We start from the raw sequence: 18,472 nt of genomic DNA on the forward strand, positions 1-18,472 counted from the left end.
CTATCTAGTTATTCTAATAATAGTATAATACTTTTTGTCTCAAGTTGTAACACAGTCATGTAAACACACTCTTATTCGCATCACAGTTTCATTCGCATAACCCCATATATTTTGGATACCCTAATTACTAACAAGAGCTCACAATTTAACATCACATATGGGGATTTGAAAACAAGGATGAGAATTTGAAAACTGAAACATGGCTGGACTGGGAGCCTATGTAAGTCAGCGAGCACAGGAGTGATGGGTGACCAGGATTTGGTGGGAGTTGGGATGTGGGCATTAGAATTTTGGATAAGCTCAAGTTTATGTAGTGTGGAAGATGGGAGGCGGGCCAGGAGAGCTTTGGAATAATCAAGTCTAGAGGTAACAAAGGTATGGAGGAGGGCCTCAGCTGCAGAGGAGCTGAGGCAGTGGTGGAGTCAGGTGATTTAATGAGGCTGTGTGCCTCTAATATAAGAAGACTATTACTTTTGAAACCTGCAGGCTGGATTTCCCGTGGCCAGGGAAACCTGACAGCTGAAGGGAGGTGAGAAGGACTGGTTCTATCAGGTAAGTGCCTTTGTGACTGCTTGTGGTTCAGAAGGATCAGGAATGCTTCCCCTTGGTCCTCCAAGCTTACCTGCTTCCCTCCATGCATTCAGACCCCACGATCGGCCGCCCCGCAATTGGACACCCTGGCGATTGGATCCTCCCATGCGATCAGACCACCCTCGCGATCAGAAACCCCCACGGTTGGACTCCCTGCAATTAGACCCGCCCCATGATCAGATCACCCTGCGTTTGGAATCCCCCGCAATTGAACCCCCACCCCCGCGATCAGACCCACCCATGTGATTGGACGCCACCCGCGATCGGACCCCTGTTGTCCGATCTCCAACTCCTTCTCCAATCTCCAATTCTCTCCCCAACCTCCAATCCCCTTGATGGCCGAGCTCCATGCCCCGGTGTCCGAGCTTCCCGATGTCCAATCCCCTCGATGTCCGACACCTTCCGATGCCCAACCCTCCACCTCTTCTCTGGTCCCCAGCTGCATTCCCACCCGACAGCCAGTCAACCTCTCAATCTGGCTGGGTGTGGCCGAGAAACCCATGCAAAAAAAATTAATCAGGCCCTGCCATTAAATTCGACTGGATCTCCAGGAAACCCATAATTCCGGGTTTCTTAGGGACTAAATCTACCCCCACATCAAAGTTTTCAATAAATAACTGGAATGTGTTAAACAGACCATACTCAGCAACCTGAGCAATGAGAACATGAATAATGTGGGAACTTATGTACTTGTGATAAGGATCGTGCATCAAAGCATCGCACCTACATGAGGATTTCTGTATAATGGAATTAATGAATAATAGTTATGATACATCAGACTTCCATCTTTGAATCAGGTCCGTTTATCTGGAGTCAACTGTTTTCCTCATGTGCATTGAGTGCTACTGGAGTTTTGGTAAGTGGGAGAAAAATCATTTAAGAGTATTTTGTGAATTTTAGTGTGTTAAAAAGTCAATTATTTGAAGTAAGTTTAATTTTTTAAGGGTATATTAAACTATTGGGCAGTTTAAACCGGAAGTAGAATCTGGGTATAAAAGGGGCAGGGCTAGTGCTGTGCACGGAGTGCTTTGTGCATTGAGTGCTACTGGAGTTTTGGTAAGTGGGAGAGTTCGGGCAAGTGGGAGGTGAGGGTGTGTTTTTTGCTCTGTTTCCCCCCCCCCACTCCCAGGCTTAGACAGCACTGTGGAGGAGGAGCAGCGAGACGAGTCAACCAAACAGGCCCCACAGACAGTATTCAAGGAGGAGGTTGGTGATCAGCTGGTTGGTTGGTTTCCTTCCTTCTCTTCTCTTTTATACCTTTAAGTTGGTAAGTCCTATTGAATAGTGGTGTGACATTATCATCTATATCCGGGCAGGGTCTTCATAACTAATAATAAGAAATTTAATTAATTATATAGAATGGAGCAGGTGATGTGTTACTGTTGCGAGATGTGGGAGCTGGTGGACCCCATTGAGGCTCACGGTGATTACATCTGCGACAAGTGTTTGCTGCTAGAGGAACTCAAGTTCCATGTTATGGAGCTTGAGACCGAGCTTCAGACACTGCGACACATCAGGGAGGGGGAGAAGTTCCTGGACTCTATGTTTCAGGAGATGGTCACACCTATGAAGTTAATTACTGCAGATGTAGTCCATGGTCAGGGACAGGACGGTGTGACTATGAGTGAGGAAGGTACAGGGATCCAGGATGTAGTGTTGAAGGAGACGCAGCCCTTGCTCTTGTCCAGCAGGATCGAGGTTCTTACTCCCTGTGAGGGCGGGAGCGGAGACTGCAGGGAGGATGAGCAACCTGGCCACAGCACCGCGGTATAGGGGGCCATTCAAGTGGAGGGAGTAAAAAGAAATGTTGTAGTGGTAGGGGATAGTGTCATTAGGGGGATAGATAGGGTTCTCTGCAGTCAAGAGCCGGAGTCCCGAAGGCTGTGTTGCCTGCCCGGTGCCAGGGTTAAGGACATCTAATCTGGGCTGGAAAGAAACTTGGAGTGGGAGGGGGAGGATCCAGTTGTCATGGTCCATGTTGGTACAAACGACGTAGATAGGACAAGGAAGACGGTTCTGTTAAAGGAGTATGAGCAGCTAGGGGTCAAATTAAAAAACAGAACCTCAAGGGTAATAATCTCTTTGGCTAGGATAAATAAAATTAAAGAGTTAAATGCGTGGCTCAAAGACTGGTGTGGGAGAAATGGGTTTTGCTTCTTGGGACACTGGCACCAGTACTGGGACAGGAGGGAGCTGTTCCATTGGGACAGACTCCACTTGGCCAGTGCTGGGACTAGAGTCCTGGCGAATCATATAAATAGGGCTGTAGAGAGGGCTTTAAGCTAATTAGTGGGGGGGAGGTTTCTAGAGAGCAACTAATAGAAATGACAACAGAGAAGGTCATAGACTTAGGTAGCAGTGGGGGAATTAAAAAACAGAACGTGTCAGGAAGGGACAGAAGGTATGGAGTAAAAAGTAAAGTACTAAAAAGGGAAAAAACAGGAACTAAGTGTTACAAAACATATTTGAAAGTTCTTTATCTGAATGCACGTAGCATTCGTAACAAAATGAATGAGTTAATGGCACAAATAACGACATATGGGTATGATCTTGTGTCAATTGCAGAAACATGGCTGCAGGGTGACCACGACTGGGAATTAAACATACCAGGTTATTTAACAATCAGGAAGGACAGGCAGGAAGGGAGAGGAGGTGGGGTGGCTATGTTAATAAAGGAAGGAATCACTATAATACAGAGAAATGATATTGGGTCAAAGGAACAGGATAGTGAAACAGTTTGGGTGGAGATAAGGAATAATAAGGGAAAAAAAACACGAGTGGGTGTAGTCGATAGGCCTCCAAACAGTTGCAACTCTGTTGGACGGAGTATTAATCAGGAAATAGTTGAGGCTTGTAATAAGGGAACAGCTATAATTATGGGGGATTTTAATTATCATATTAACTGGACAAATCAAATTGGGCAGAGCAGCCTTGAGGATGAGTTCATTGAGTGTATTAGGGATGGGTTTCTTGAGCAGTATGTAACTGAACCGACCAGGGGGCAAGCAACCATAGATTTGGTCCTGTGTAATGAGACAGGATTCATTAAAAATGTCCTAGTAAAGGATCCCCTTGGAATGAGTGACCATAACATGGTTGAATTCCATATTCAATTAGAGGGTGAGAAGGTTGGATCTCAAACATGCGTGCTGAGCTTGAATAAAGGAGACTATGAAGGTATGAGAGCGGAATTGATTAGAGTGGACTGAGAAAATAGATTAAAGGGTAAGACGGTACATGATCAGTGGTGTACATTTAAGGAGTTATTTTACAACTTCCAAAAAAAATATATTCCACTGAGGAAAAAAGGCTGTAAAAGAAAAGATAGCCATCCGTGGCTAAGTAAATTAATAAGGATAGTATCCAACTAAAAACAAGGGCATATAAGGTTGCCAAATCTAGTGGGAGGATGGAAGATTGGGAAGTCTTTAAAAGACAGCAAAAAATAACTAAAAGATTGATTAAGAAAGGGAAGATAGATTATGAAAGTAAATTAGCAAAGAATATAAAAACAGACAGCAAAATTTTCTACAGTTATATAAAAAGAAAAAGGGTGGCTAAAGTAAATGTTGGTCCCTTAGAGGATGAGACCGGGAAATTAATGGTGGGAAACAAGGAGATGGCAAAAACACTGAACAATTATTTTGTATCGGTCTTTATAGTAGAGGACACTAAGAATATCCCAACACTGGACAAACAGGGGGCTCCAGCGGGGGAGGAACTAATTACGATTAAAATCACTAAGGAAGTGGTACTTGGTAAAATAATGGGACTCAAGGCGGATAAGTCCCCTGGACCTGATGGCTTGCATCCTAGGGTCTTGAGGGAAGTGGCGGTAGGGATTGTGGATGCATTGGTAATAATTTTCCAAAACTCCCTGGACTCAGCAAAGGTCCTGGCAGATTGGAAAACTGCTAATGTAACACCCTTATTTAAAAAGGGTAGTAGGCAGAAGGCTGGAAACTATAGACCTGTTAGCCTAACATCTGTGGTTGGTAAAATGTTAGAGTCCATTAAGGAGACAGTAACGGGACATTTGGATAAACATAATTTAATAGGACAAACTCAGCATGGTTTCATTAAGGGGAAGTCATGTTTGACAAATTTACTTGAGTTTTCTGAGGAAGTAACATACCGGGTGGATAAAGGGAAACCAGTGGACGTAGTGTATTTAGACTTCCAAAAGGCATTTGACAAGGTGCCACACAAAAGAGTATTGCTCAAGATAAAAAATCACGGGATTGGGGGTAATATTCTGGCGTGGGTGGAGGATTGGCTCTCTAACAGAAAGCAGAGAGTTGGGAAAAATGGTTCGTTCTCAGATTGGCAACCAGTAACTAGTGGTGTTCCGCAGGGGTCAGTGCTGGGTCCCCAACTCTTTACAATCTATATTAACGATTTGGAGGAGGGGACCGAGTGTAACATATCAAAGTTTGCAGATGATACAAAGATGGGATGGAAAGTAGTGAGTGAGGAGGACATAAAAAACCTGCAAAGGGACATAGACAGGCTAAGTAAGTGGGCAGAGATTTGGCAGATGGAATACAATACTGGAAAGTATGAGGTTATGCACTTTGGCAGGAAAAATCATAGAGCAAGTTATTATCTTAATGGCAAGAAACTGGAAAGTACTGTAGTACAAAGGGATCTGGGGGTCCTGGTGCACGAAACTCAAAAAGTTAGTATGCAGGTGCAGCAAGTGATCAAGAAGGCCAATGGAATGTTGGCTTTTATTGCTAGGGGGATGGAATATAAAAACAGGGAGCTATTGCTGCAGTTGTACAAGGTATTGGCGAGACCGCACCTGGAATACTGCATACAGTTTTGGTGTCCATACTTAAGAAAAGACATATTTGCTCTCGAGTCAGTACAAAGAAGGTTCACTCGGTTAATCCCGGGGATGAGGGGGTGGTCATATGAGGAGAGGTTGAGTAGATTGGGACTCTACTCATTGGAGTTCAGAAGAATGAGAGGCGATCTTATTGAAACATATAGGCCCAGAAATTCCAGAACGGGGCTTGCAGCGCGTGCAAGCCCCGTATTTACACTTACCCCGCGCTACTGACGATCAGCTCCAGGGACGCCTGGACTTGGTGAATGAAAAAGAAGAATCCCGGGCAGCGTATGACGTCACGCCGCCCAGGAGTGCAGCCAGCGAGAAGCCAGGAGCGTGCAGTGTAAGTGAGACACGCCCCTTGAGGTCTCAGTTTCACTGGACACGCCCCCAATGTTTCTGTCAAGCTGCTAATCATTTTTACATGCAAAGCAGCAGTTTAAATAGGTTTTTGGAAGTTTTTTGAAGATTTTGGTAACTTTTATAAACTTTTTAAAATGTTTACATTATTTTGAGCAATCTGAAGTAGTTTTAAAGAGAATTAAAGCAATTTAAAGACTTTTAAAAGCCCTAAAAGATTTTTTTTAATTCCATTTATTTATTTAGCAATGTCGTCGTCATACGTGTCTTCACACTGTTCCCTTTGGGGAACTGTATGAAGTGGTGGAAGGATTTATGGCCGTGATTAACGCTCATTCCGTGACCGTAACCATCTTTGAACCAGCCATTAGGGCGGTTAGTCCTATGGCGGGAGGGTTTTACGGGCTCCCACAAGCTATACAAGGAGGGGGGGCCACCCACACCCACGGACGCAAATATCCCACTGGATGTGAACCCAGAATTTAGAGCCGAAGCTCCGACTCCACTTGCCGGGACTGTCTGGAGCGGGGTTCGAAACCCTACCCTGATCTGGCCCAGCGACGGGGATCCTACCGCTATGACAAAGGCCCAATCCGATTAGCAACGTGAAATGGCAGCATAGGGCTCCAGTCACGGGGAGGGAAAAGGCGCAGGAAACGTATGGGTGTCACCTTTTGTGCGGAGTGGGCCTTTTGCGTAGCAGTAAGCATCCCCGCCGCTGGGCCAGAAGGAGTAGGGTTTTGAACCCCACTCCAGACAGTCCCGGCAAGTGGAGTCGGAGTTCCAACTTTAAATTCTGGGTAGACATCCAGCGGGATACTTGCGTCCGTGGGTGTTGGTGGCCCCCCCCCTCAGATGGGTTGTGGGAGCCCGTAAAACCCTCCCGCCATAGGACTAACCACCCTAATGGCTGGTTCAAAGATGGTTACGGTCACGGAATGAGCGTTAATCACGGCCATAAATCCTTCCACCACTTCATACAGTTCCCCAAAGGGAACAGTGTGAGGATATGTACGATGATGACCTCTTGCGCAATGCACCTCCTTGGACCCTCAGTCGCAGATGCGAGGGGGCAAGTCGTGCAATTGTTAAATTTTTCATTTTATTGACATGTAAAATGTTGGCCCAGTAATTCCCTTCCAACTGCGCGAGTACGGTCGGGGTACTTATGCATCTGGCCAGATGAAGTGCCGGTTTTCAGCATGCACAGTGCTTTTGGGGAAAACCGGCATTTCCTGTCCTCTGAACGAAGGGGTTCAGAGGCAGAACGCGTGCGACTGCATAGGCAGCGCGTGCGCAGTATAATTCGCCGCTTTCATTACTGCTTTCAGTGAGGTCAAGTCCTTACAACTTACACATGAAAAAAGCATGGGTACAGTTGCTCCAGAGGCTGCGGAGGAAGATATTTCTTATCGTGGAGCTTCTGAAAGTATGTATGTCTGTATATATTCCTTTGCGTGTTATGTATATATTCCTTTACTTATGTGTATGAATGTATTATTTAATTATGACTTTCAGAGAAAGTAACTTATTGGAAAATCATAATTAAAAACATACATTCATACACATTAGTAAAGGGATATAAAACATACATACATATACGTAAAGGAATATATGTGGACATACATACATAACTCATTCTCACATTCCATTCACACAGCCACAATTGCTCCTTCTACCTACCGTTCTGAAAACCCTTTAAAAAAAAAAAAATTTTAACTTTAAAACTTACTTAAAATTTCTTAAAATAACTTCCCTCCCTTTCCCAAACAAAAATATTGCATTTCAGAAGCTCCACGATAAAATGTTTCTTCCTCCGCAGCCAATGAACCACTTTACACTTGCTTTTTTCAAGTGTAACTTCTGAGGACTTACCCTCACGGATTTCATGAATGAAATCTACGAAGTTCACTGCGCAAGCGCTGCCTGTGCAGTCGCACGCGCTCGAGGTCTGGATATGCCGGCGTTCCCCGCATGCGCTGTTCATGCTGAATGCCGGCATTTCCAACGGCCAGATGCGTGAGTACCCCAAGCGCACTCACGCCTTTGGCCGCGAATTTGTGGCCCATAAGATTGTGAATGGGCTTGATCGGGTGGATGCGGTGAGGATGTTCCCAATGAAGGGTGAAACTAGAACTAGGGGGCATAATCTTAAAATAAGGGGCTGCTCTTTCAAAACTGAGATGAGGAGAAACTTCTTCACTCAGAGGGTGGTAGGTTTGTGGAATTTGCTGCCCCAGAAAGCTGTGGAAGCTACATCATTAAATAAATTTAAAACAGAAATAGATAGTTTCCTAGAGGTAAAGGGAATTAAGGGTTCCAGGGAGCGGGCAGGAAATTGGACATGAGTCTAGGTTCGGAATGGTCATAGCCCTGTGGGTAGAGGAGTGGGCTCAGGGGCCGTGTAGCCTGGTTCTGCTCCTACTGTGCTCTAATTCTGTGTTAGATTTCAGGAGATGGTTTTATTCCTGTTCCTGGCTGGGGTGGAGATCGCCTTTACAGAAGGTAAGTACTGTAGAAAATATAGGGACAGAGTGATCTCCTGGAAGAATTTCGATCGCCTAGATGGGTCGGAGAGGAATTTCCCAGATTTTTTTCTCCCAAATTGGCCATGGGGTCTTTTATCTGGTTTTTCGCCTCTCCTGGGAGATCACATGGGTTCGGGTGGATGCAGAGTGATAGAAGATTTGAGGTTAGGATCAGATCAGCCATGATCTTATTGAATGGTGGAGCAGGCTCGAGGGGCCAATTGGCCTACTCCTGCTCCTATTTCTTATGTTCTTATGTTCTTATTGCTGAATTTGTTAATAAAATTTCAGTGCACACCAGTGTGAAGAATTTTAATGTATTGAAATCAAAAAGGATGATGAACTAATTTAATTAATTTGAAAGCTTTGTTTATTCTAAATAACAAATGGACAAAGATAAGATTATTATTAATGTTTGTTATCTGCAATTCTGACATCGCAATCATCCATCTGCATTGATGGCCTAAGCACCACAGGGATTAGAAGTTACCTAGCATGTTTCCACCTATGGCTGTGGTCATCGACTTTACAGATTGTTGGGCACTAAAGGGGTAAATTTCTGCAGGGGGTCTCCCACTCGTCCACCTTAACTTCAGCAAAAGAGCCGTGGTGCTCTCGTTTCTCTGGGCTTTCTGCGGACCTTCCACCAATGTTACGGCAAACGAATGGGAGGACCGCCTCAAAATTAATGGCGTAATGTTTTGGGAGCACAGGATAGAACATCTACTTTTTCAAAACATTTTTAAAAAGGCCTGAAAAATCCAATGGACAGCCTGAGCACTTAAACCTAGCTTGGCACTGCATTGGAGGTATACGCCACAAGGCGTTAAACCCAGCTGGTGTGACATGGTCTGCCTAACAGATCTCACACTGTTTCGCTGAGGTCAGGTCCTGGCTCTGAAGTTATGGGGGGAGTTTTCATGGGGTCAGCGGGAGCGTTTGATGGCGGGCCGGCTGGGAAAATTTATTTTTGACAACGGGTAGGGAACCCGCCTCCACGCAAGTCTCCCAGATTTTGAGTCTGTATTCGCTAAACAGACCCGACACCAAGTAGCTGGGGAGGCAATTTAGATTATTAAGAGCTTATTAACAGGCACTTAAAAACTATTTTAAGCTCACCTTTAGATTTTTAGAGTTCGCCAACGGCTTCCCTGCTGCTTGGGGATCAGGTAAGGAGGTCGGGTGTTGTGTCAGCATGGGGTGATTTCTTAACTCGACAGTTGCAAATGGTCTATAAAAGCTCCCATTTCATAGGTCTTCAATTTCCAAGGTAAGAAGCTGTTACTTACTGCATTTGGAAGACAGATTGAGCTTTATGCAGCTTGCAAGTGTTTGGAGCAAACTCTCTATCCGGTGTCACCTCATTGGAACAACCTATCTCACCACTGACAGTGTAGGATTCGCAAAATTGGACTTTGTATTAATAAGGGTCAAATGGCAGAAGAGGCCGTGATTTTTAAAGACTGTTTTAAAAGAAGACCAGAAAAAGGGGCATACAAAATGGCCACCATACCATGTGACCAGCTTATTGGGACACTTTAAAATGGTTCCTGCGCAACCTCAGACAGCTTTGTGGATTTAACCTACAGCAAGTTCTGGAAGCCATTTCTGAGAGAACGAAACCAGACCCACACGTATGCATATGGATTAGATGCAGATCTAGTCAAGATCGGCCTGGAGACAGAGGCCATCAAAATGTTGACCCAGACAAAAGGGGACAATTTCATATTCATGAGAACAGCACCCAGGACTAGATAACGAGATCAGCAGGACATTAAAAACAATGAAGGTAATTCCAGACCAGAGATGGGCCTTTACCAGCCGTTTAAGACATTTTAAAATATAATGACTACCCCACTGTGCTCCCAGCCCGCCAAAAGTAAAACAAAGACTAACCTGATTTTGGGCTGGAGATGGAGGTTTCTAGAAGAAAGTATATCTGGAAGACATTTCGGCAGTTGGAAAGGAACGCAGACGAGCAGGCTTGGAGAGCTGGAAGCACACAGATCGAATTCGGACACCCAGAAGAAGAAGCAGGCACTCGCAGGAGGAAGAAGAAAGCCAACATCGAGAAGGCCGTCTCGAAGCCGGCGTTCCGCCCCGGGGAAACACATCGGGAGATCATCGACCATCTCCGAGCCGTTGCCGGAACGAGAGGCCATCGACCCAACTTGGGAGAAGAAACAAAAAAATAAAAACCTCAAGAGGAGAAACCTTCCAGCCACCCCGGCTCGGGAGAAGAGAGAAAAGGAACCTGAAGAAGCGATGGGAGCCAGCCCAAGGCTCCTCTAACCAGGGTCGAGCCGACGATCCTCGACCCTGCCGACATCCAGGCCCGCCGGTGTCCAGCCGCCCCCGACCCCCACCTCAGGAGAGAGGTGTGGCGCAGCTCGCAGGGGCTCCACGATCCACGTGGAGACGAAACGCCTGAAAGGACCAAACACAGACTCGATTTCAAAACGTTGCACTTCTTAGTGGGATTGGTGAGCATGTTTCTGGCCCTTCACAATCAGATCTAGATAGGTTTAATAAGGGGGTGGATTTAAGGGTACAATTAACATGAGTTGTTGTCCCTCAATGTTCCGTGTGTTTCCTTATTTCATGATGATCTTTGTAGAGTATAAGATGCCTGTATTTGCCTTAGTTAGTACTGTGTCATAATGATTTGTTTGTGTGTTTTTTTTCCCTCCCATGTACTCCCTTATCTGCTTGCATTTGATTTGATATTTTTAATTATGCAATAAAATTTCATTTTGTTTCATCAAACTTGGTCTACCAGAGTTTTCTCTACATTGTAGTTCCTGCACCTAAGTCCAGAGTACAGAATCTAAGGGGCGAGTGGGTCGAACCACTCAAGGTTTTACTGTGCAAGAGAGAGAGGCCTCTAGAGAGAGAAAGCTCAGGGAAATCTCTCAAGGAAAACCCCTTACAACAGATCGCTTCTGTCTGTTAGATCCGTGTATTTTTGATGTAGTGTGTCCTTCAATAACTAGACACGAGACTGCAGGAACAATCAACAGGTATTTACTGGATGAGGGTTACTCTAAAACTAAACGTACAGATCCCTACTCAGGGTTTATATACAGGTGTGGTCACTGCCGGTACTACAGTATACAGCAGCTGTAAAAAATAGTTCTCCCCTTAAAGGTACATACACTACAATTCCTCCCCTTTTAGATTGACAGTACCATAACATTCATTTAACAATTAATACTTTTAACATGCACATTAACTGAAAATAGTCCATTTATAAATTCAGTCTTTGGGACGGCTTCCTGATCCTTTCTGGATAGCGCCTTTCCTGAGTGTCTTGTTCTTGGTGCGGAGGCCCCCTGTCGTCAGTTGGTTCATCAGCTTCCGATGCTACTGTTTCTGGGGTAGATGCTACCTGTATGTCGGGTTCATCACCAGGTGCGCGAGACATGGGGTTGGCTCGTTCCTGTGACTCTAGGATCTGGTCGACATGGCGCCTCACAATGTTCTCCCCAACATCCACTGTGCACATTAGTGGCCCCTGCCGTGTGCATATCGTTCGTGGTTGCCATTTCTCTGTTTGGTAGTCGCGGGCCAAGACTGGTTGCCCTACATTGAAGCTCCTTGTCAGCTTCTCATTGATGTGCTGGAATTGCTTATTCTCAACATCTCTTCGTACATTTGGTCTGAGCAAATCCAGATGAGATCTCAACCTTCAGTTAAAGAACATCATGGCCGGGGTCTGGTTGGTGACTGCATGTGTCGCATTTCTGTAGGCTAACAGGAAATTGTCCACCTTATGCTGCAGTGGAATGTCGTCATCGCACATGGCCCTTACTGCTTTCTTAAAGGTTTGTACGAACCTCTCAGCCAATCCATTTGTGGCTGGATGATACGGGGCGGATGTGTAATGCCTTACCCCATTCCTTTTCATGAATCTTCGAAACTCTTCGGACACAAACTGTGGTCCGTTATCAGAGCAAATCTGCTCTGGCAAGCCGTTCCTGGCAAATATGGCCTGTAGGACTGCAATAGTTTTCTCCATGGTGGTGGACGACATTTTGATCACCTCAGGCCATTTCGAGTGCGCATCCATGAAACATTGAGTCCATGAATGGACCAGCAAAATCAATATGCACCCGTTGTCATGGAGATGAGGGCCACTCCCATGGGTGTAGAGGGGCATGTGGTGGTGCATTTTGGACCTTCTGGCATCCTGAGCAGCTCTTTGTCAGGTCCTCGATTTGCTGATCGATCCCCGGCCACCACACATAAGCCGTAGCAAAGCTTTTCACTTTCACCCCTCCCAGATGGCCTTCGTGAAGCTCATTGAGCACTCTCTCCCTTAACTTGGGTGGAATTACCACTCGGGATCTACACATCAAGGTCCCCTGGCACACTAACAGCTGTACTCTTCTGGATGAGAATGCTGGCAACAGTGAGTCGCCATGTGTTGGCCATCCCTTCACCGTCAAGTCATATACCCGAGACAGCGTCGGGTCGTTTCGGGTCTCCTTCTCTATATCAGCGTTAGTTACTGGCAAGCATTCAATTATAGTCGAATGAAATATTTCGACAGGGTCCACTGCTGGTGCTTCCTCCGCAGTAGGCGGTGGCAGGCGTGATAGCCCATCAGCGTTTCCATGCTGTTTCGTGCCCTTATACTCGATTTCATATTGGTTCGCCACTAGAAAAAACGACCATCTTTGTAGCCGTTGCGCAGTCATCACCGGCACGCCCTTCTTTGGATTAAAGATGGAGACAAGTGGTTGGTGGTTCATCAGCAAGGTGAACTTCTGCCCGTGCAGATAGTGGTTGAAGTTTTTCACTCCCCACACTAGGCTGAGGGCCTCCCTGTCAATCTGGGCGTAGTTACGCTCGGCTGAGGTTAGTGACCGAGACGCAAAGGCTACCGGCCTCTCCGAGTCGTCCGGGAACTTGTGCGACAGCACCGCTCCAATGCCATAGGGTGATGCATCACACGCCAACCGAATGGGTAGTACTGGGTTGAAATGAGCCAACACCTCTTTTGATGTGATCAATTCTTTGCACTTATGGAAAGCTCGTTTACATTCGTCATTCCACTTCCATGGTACCCCCGTTTGCAGTAGGGTGTTCAGTGGGTGTAGTACTGTAGACAAATTCAGCAAGAACTTATGGTAGTAGTTCACCAGCCCGAGGAACGACCTCAGTTGTGACACATTTTCCGGTGCTGGAGCCTTGACTACTGCCTCAATCTTTTCAGGGGACTTATGTAACCCCTCTTCATCAATAACATGGCCACCACACGAGATCTGCTTCTGGAAAAACTCGCATTTGTGGCGATTTGCTCGGAGCCCATATTCCTTCAATCTAGTGAGCACCTGCTCCAGGTTGGCAAGGTGAGCACTGTCATTTTCGCCCGTGACCAGGATGTCATCCAAATAACACTGGCTCCCTGGAATCCCTTGCAGGACTTGATCCATTGCCCTTTGCCAAATAGCCGGAGCTGATGCTACCCCAAACACCAGCCGGTTGTATTGGTAGAGACCTTTATGAGTGTTGATCGTGAGGTACTGTTTCGAGGCTTCTTCTACGCCGGGCCAGATCAATCTTAGTGAAGCGTTTCCCTCCTAATAGCAAGGGAAAAATATCTTCAATTCGCGGAAGCGGATATTGTACCGTGTGAAGGACTGGGTTCACTGTCACCTTAAAGTCCCCACAGATGCGAACTTTCTTTGGTTCCCCAGGCATATTACTCAACGACCTCTTCATTACAGGAATGATGGGTGTGGCCCACTCGCTCCAGTCCACTTTGGACAGTACTCCTGAACGTTCCAAACCTTCCAGCTCTGCTTCGACGGCTGGGCGGATCGCATAAGGCACCGGTCTGGCCTTAAAAAACTTTGGGCTTGCATTTTCCTCTATTTTGATCATCGCTCTTATGCCTTTTAGTGTTCCAAGTCCCTCCTTGAACACTTCTTGTGCGTCAGTTAGCATTTTTTACAGTCGTCCAGGTGTGGCGTCATCATCCTTTTTGGCATCTACAGTCAGTGCTTGTATGGAATGCCAATCTAGCTGTATCTTCCGGATCCATTCACGTCCTAGTAGTGGTGGTCCTCCATCTGGCAATACATATAGGTCCATTTTTGGTGTTTCCTTACTGTTATATATAACGTTCACCCTTATTTTTCCTTTGGGGTAGACTTTTTGCCCCGTGTACGTCTTCAAGACAATCTCTGTGTCTCTCAAGGGTATATGTGAGAATAGCCGCTTGTAGTCCCTTCGGTTTATCACTGTTAGGGCTGATCCTGTGTCCAATTCCATTTTCACTTGGACTCCAGCTATCTTGAGTGTGACCCAGATAGTTTGATGATCGTCCGTTTGGATCACCTTATGTAGTTTCAGACAACCCAGCTCCTTGCTTCCGGAGTCTGTATCACTTTTCTGTTCATCTGAACTACTCTCCGTCACCTTATGTACCTTCTTGTACTTCTCCTGTGGAGATTTCTTGCTGCTGGTTTTCTTTCCGGACATGCAGACTCTTGCTATGTGTTCTACTTTTCCATACTGTCTGCACACTTTGTCCTTAAACCAGCAATCATTATGGTCGTGTGTTGTTCTGCCGCAACGATAGCACTTCACTGTTCCATATGACATTTCATTTGTGCCATATTCTTGCGGTCTCCGTTGTATCTCTGCAGCGCCCCGTGCGGCTGCTTCATGTGATACTGCCATGCTGAAAGCCTTGTCTAGCATAAGATCCTTTTCTGATAGAAGCCATTTCTGGGTTCCTTCACTTTGAAGCCCACACACAAACTTGTCCCTTAAAGTATCTGCTAGTCCCGTTCCAAACTGGCAGTGTTTCGATAGCTTGCGCAGTTACGTTAAATACTCAGCATTACTTTCATCTTTATGCTGGTTCCTTTTGTGAAACTTAAATCTTTCTGCTATCAGCAGTGGTGTGGGGTTTAAGTGGTTCTGTAGGATTGACACTATGTTTCCAAAATCCTTGTCCACTGGCTTCTCTGGGGTTACTAGGTTTCGCAGTAAGCCATACATTTTTGCACCCATGGAATTCAACAATACCAGCGCTTTCCTCTCAGCTGGCACTTCATTCACCTTGCAGTACACTTCTATGCGTTCGACATATGTCGTCCAATCTTCAACTTCATTGTCGAACGCTGTGATACTGCCACTCTTCGGCATCCCTGGGTGTGGTTAGACTGGCTCAAAATGGCATTTTCCCGCACTTCCCTTCTTCTCCGCTGCGGCTCAAAATGGCGTTTTCCCGCGCTCTCCCTTCTTCTCCGCTGCAGCTCAAAATGGCGTTTTCCCGCGCTCTCCCTTCTGCTCCACTGCGGCTCAAAATGGTGTTTCCCACGCTCTCCCTTCTTCTCCGCTGTGGCTGCTCGGCCCTTGAACACCGGCTGCGCTCTGCACGTTTCCCTTTCTTCCCCGCTGACGCTGCTCGTCCCTTGAACACCGGCTGCGCTCTGCGCGTTTTCTTTCGCGCCTCTCTCTCTTCTCCCGTCGACGCCATTCGGTCCTGAACACTGGCTGCGCCCTGTGCGCTCTACCCTCTCTCTTCTCCCGTCGATGCTGCTCGGCCTTTTCTGTGCCGTCGGTCGGTTCTAGCCGCCGCTGTCCGGGAAGGGTCTGCGCCGTACCTGTTGCCAGCCCGTTTCGCTGGACCACCGTGACTGGAGAACCAAGCCCAGCTCTCAACAGCCTCTCCTGCAATGCTCAATCTCTGCTGGATGACTGGGCGGTTGCTCGTGGTCGATGCCCGTGCTTCTGGCCTCAACTTTCTTCCACTGTTCTCCAGGAGCGAATCCCTGGGAGGTAATGCAGAGTTGCAGGTAGGTTCGAATCTGCCTCGTCGCCACTGTTAGATCCGTGTATTTTTGATGTAGTGTGTCCTTCAATAACTAGACACGAGACTGCAGGAACAATCAACAGGTATTTACTGGATGAGGGTTACTCTAAAACTAAACATACAGATCCCTACTCAGGGTTTATATACAGGTGTGGTCACTGCCGGTACTACAGTATACAGGAGCTGTAAAAAGTAGATCTCCCCTTAAAGGTACATACACTACAGTAGCTATGTGTGTAGCTTGATTCCATTTCCTAGATAATGTGTGGTAGAATGACAGGCTGGAAAATATCAGAAACTGCTTAAGACAGCAGTAATGGATTTCATCCTGAAAAGGTTCATTTGAAGGAAATGAGTTTGTTGCCAGATGTGAAAAATGTCCAACCCTGCTAATGCTGTGGTAGTGTAGTTGTTATGTTATTGGACTAGTAATTCAGAGGTCTGGACTAATGATCCAGATGTCATGAGTTCACCACGGCAGTTTAAGAATTTGAATTCATTTTTTTAAAATCTGGAATTAAAGAACTGGCGACTATGAAGCTGTTGGATTGTCATAAACCCCAACTGGTTAATTAATGTCCTTTATGGAAGGAAACCTGCCAGTCCCACACAAATATCATTGGCTCTTAACTATCTGTTGAAGTGGCCCAGCAAAACAGTTGGTTGTATTATGCTGCTACCTCCACCACCTTCTCAGGGCATCTAGGGATGGACAATAAATATCGGCCTTGCCAGCGATGCCCACATCACGAGAGTGATTTTAAAATTTCTTGGAAATACTACATAATCACACTTGGTATTATGGTGAACATTTGTTTCCCTCTTCTGATCAACAAGCAAAGTCTCGAAAACATTTTTGAGAACTTAAGCTGACCAATGATGACTGCATTCCCCTGATATTTGCTAATCAGCCCAAAGTTTACGTTCTCATCACTCCCACAAATTGAAGATTTAAATCACAATTAATTTTATGATACTGAAAGTGCTTTGTTTCAATGATATAAATTATACTGGCAATAAATATTAATAATTGTGGTCATTATATGTATTTATTACTTTGCAACATTTTTTAACGCATGTATTACAGTGTTTGCAATGTCCTGGTAATTTAAGTGACTCATTGGGTTGAAGGAGCTTTGCATTTTTTCCATTTGAAATCAGCTCTGGCTTTCAGTCAATACACGCTGCTGTTGAAATTCGCTCAAAATAAAGGAATATATATAAAATAATTTCCACATGCTCATGATTACATGACCATGTGTATATCTTATTTGTTTACCAGATACTAATCAATGGACAATATCAAATGCCCTTGAAACTCTCCAAATGGAGCAACTCATTTTGTCCTTGAGAACAATAAAATAATTTTATACAGCTCGATTGGAGCAATCATTTCTGTTGTTTAGTCTTAGGGTGCAGTTATACTGCTGCTTTTGTTTTCACTGTGCACTGAGCACAGAGGGGACACATAGATCATGATTTAATCTACCGAAGCGGGTCTGGTGCGGACGGAGTTGGTGGCGAGGTGCGACCCCCCTGCTGGCTCTAGCCTGCTCTGTGAAATGAATTTTACACTGATTGGGCTTGTTAAGCCCGTCTAGTGCATTTGCCAGCCAATTGGAGGAAGCGGGTCTGATGACGTCACTTGATGACGCGTCATCAGCCGGTTTCCTTAAAGGGACCATGCCCAAATTGATTTTGACAGTTCTGCTCTCAGTGTTCTGCAACATTGAGGTGCTGCAAACACTTACAAGCACTGCACAGAGGTGCACGGCTGCACCCAGGCTCTCCCATGACTCCCTCGGGAGTCACAGCACGCAGGGAGGTTCTCTTCCCTTCACATGGGTGGAAAAGACCTCCCCCCCGCAGGAGAGCAATGCAGCCTGGTTGCACATTGCACAGGAGGACTCAAGCAGGGATGTTGTTAGAAGGACCAGGCTGCAGTGGTGCTTAGCTTTCAATAATCTCAGTAGATCACGAAACATTACTGCAAAGCCACACTCAACCTCATCCTGCTGTGCTACTCATCACATCCCCATCACTCTGCCTTCCCTATCCTACTGCTGCACATCCTTACTCACACCAACTTACCTTGCACCTCCACCCATCCCTCTCTATCTACATTATCAGTTCCCCATCTCACTAGCCACCCCTCACACTCACCCTCATCCTAGTCCAATCATACCAAGTAACAACACAAAAGGGTAGCGCACTTGGGTGTTTTAGCAGTAAGGGCCATGTGCGATGATGACATTCCACTGCAGCATAAGGTGGACAATTTCCTGTTAGCCTACAGAAATGCGACACATGCAGTCACCAACCAGACCC

This window comes from Somniosus microcephalus, chromosome 2 (genome assembly GCF_052327205.1).
Source record: "Somniosus microcephalus isolate GS21.2 chromosome 2, FLI_Smic_1.0, whole genome shotgun sequence".
Classification (NCBI taxonomy): Eukaryota; Metazoa; Chordata; class Chondrichthyes; order Squaliformes; family Somniosidae; genus Somniosus; species Somniosus microcephalus.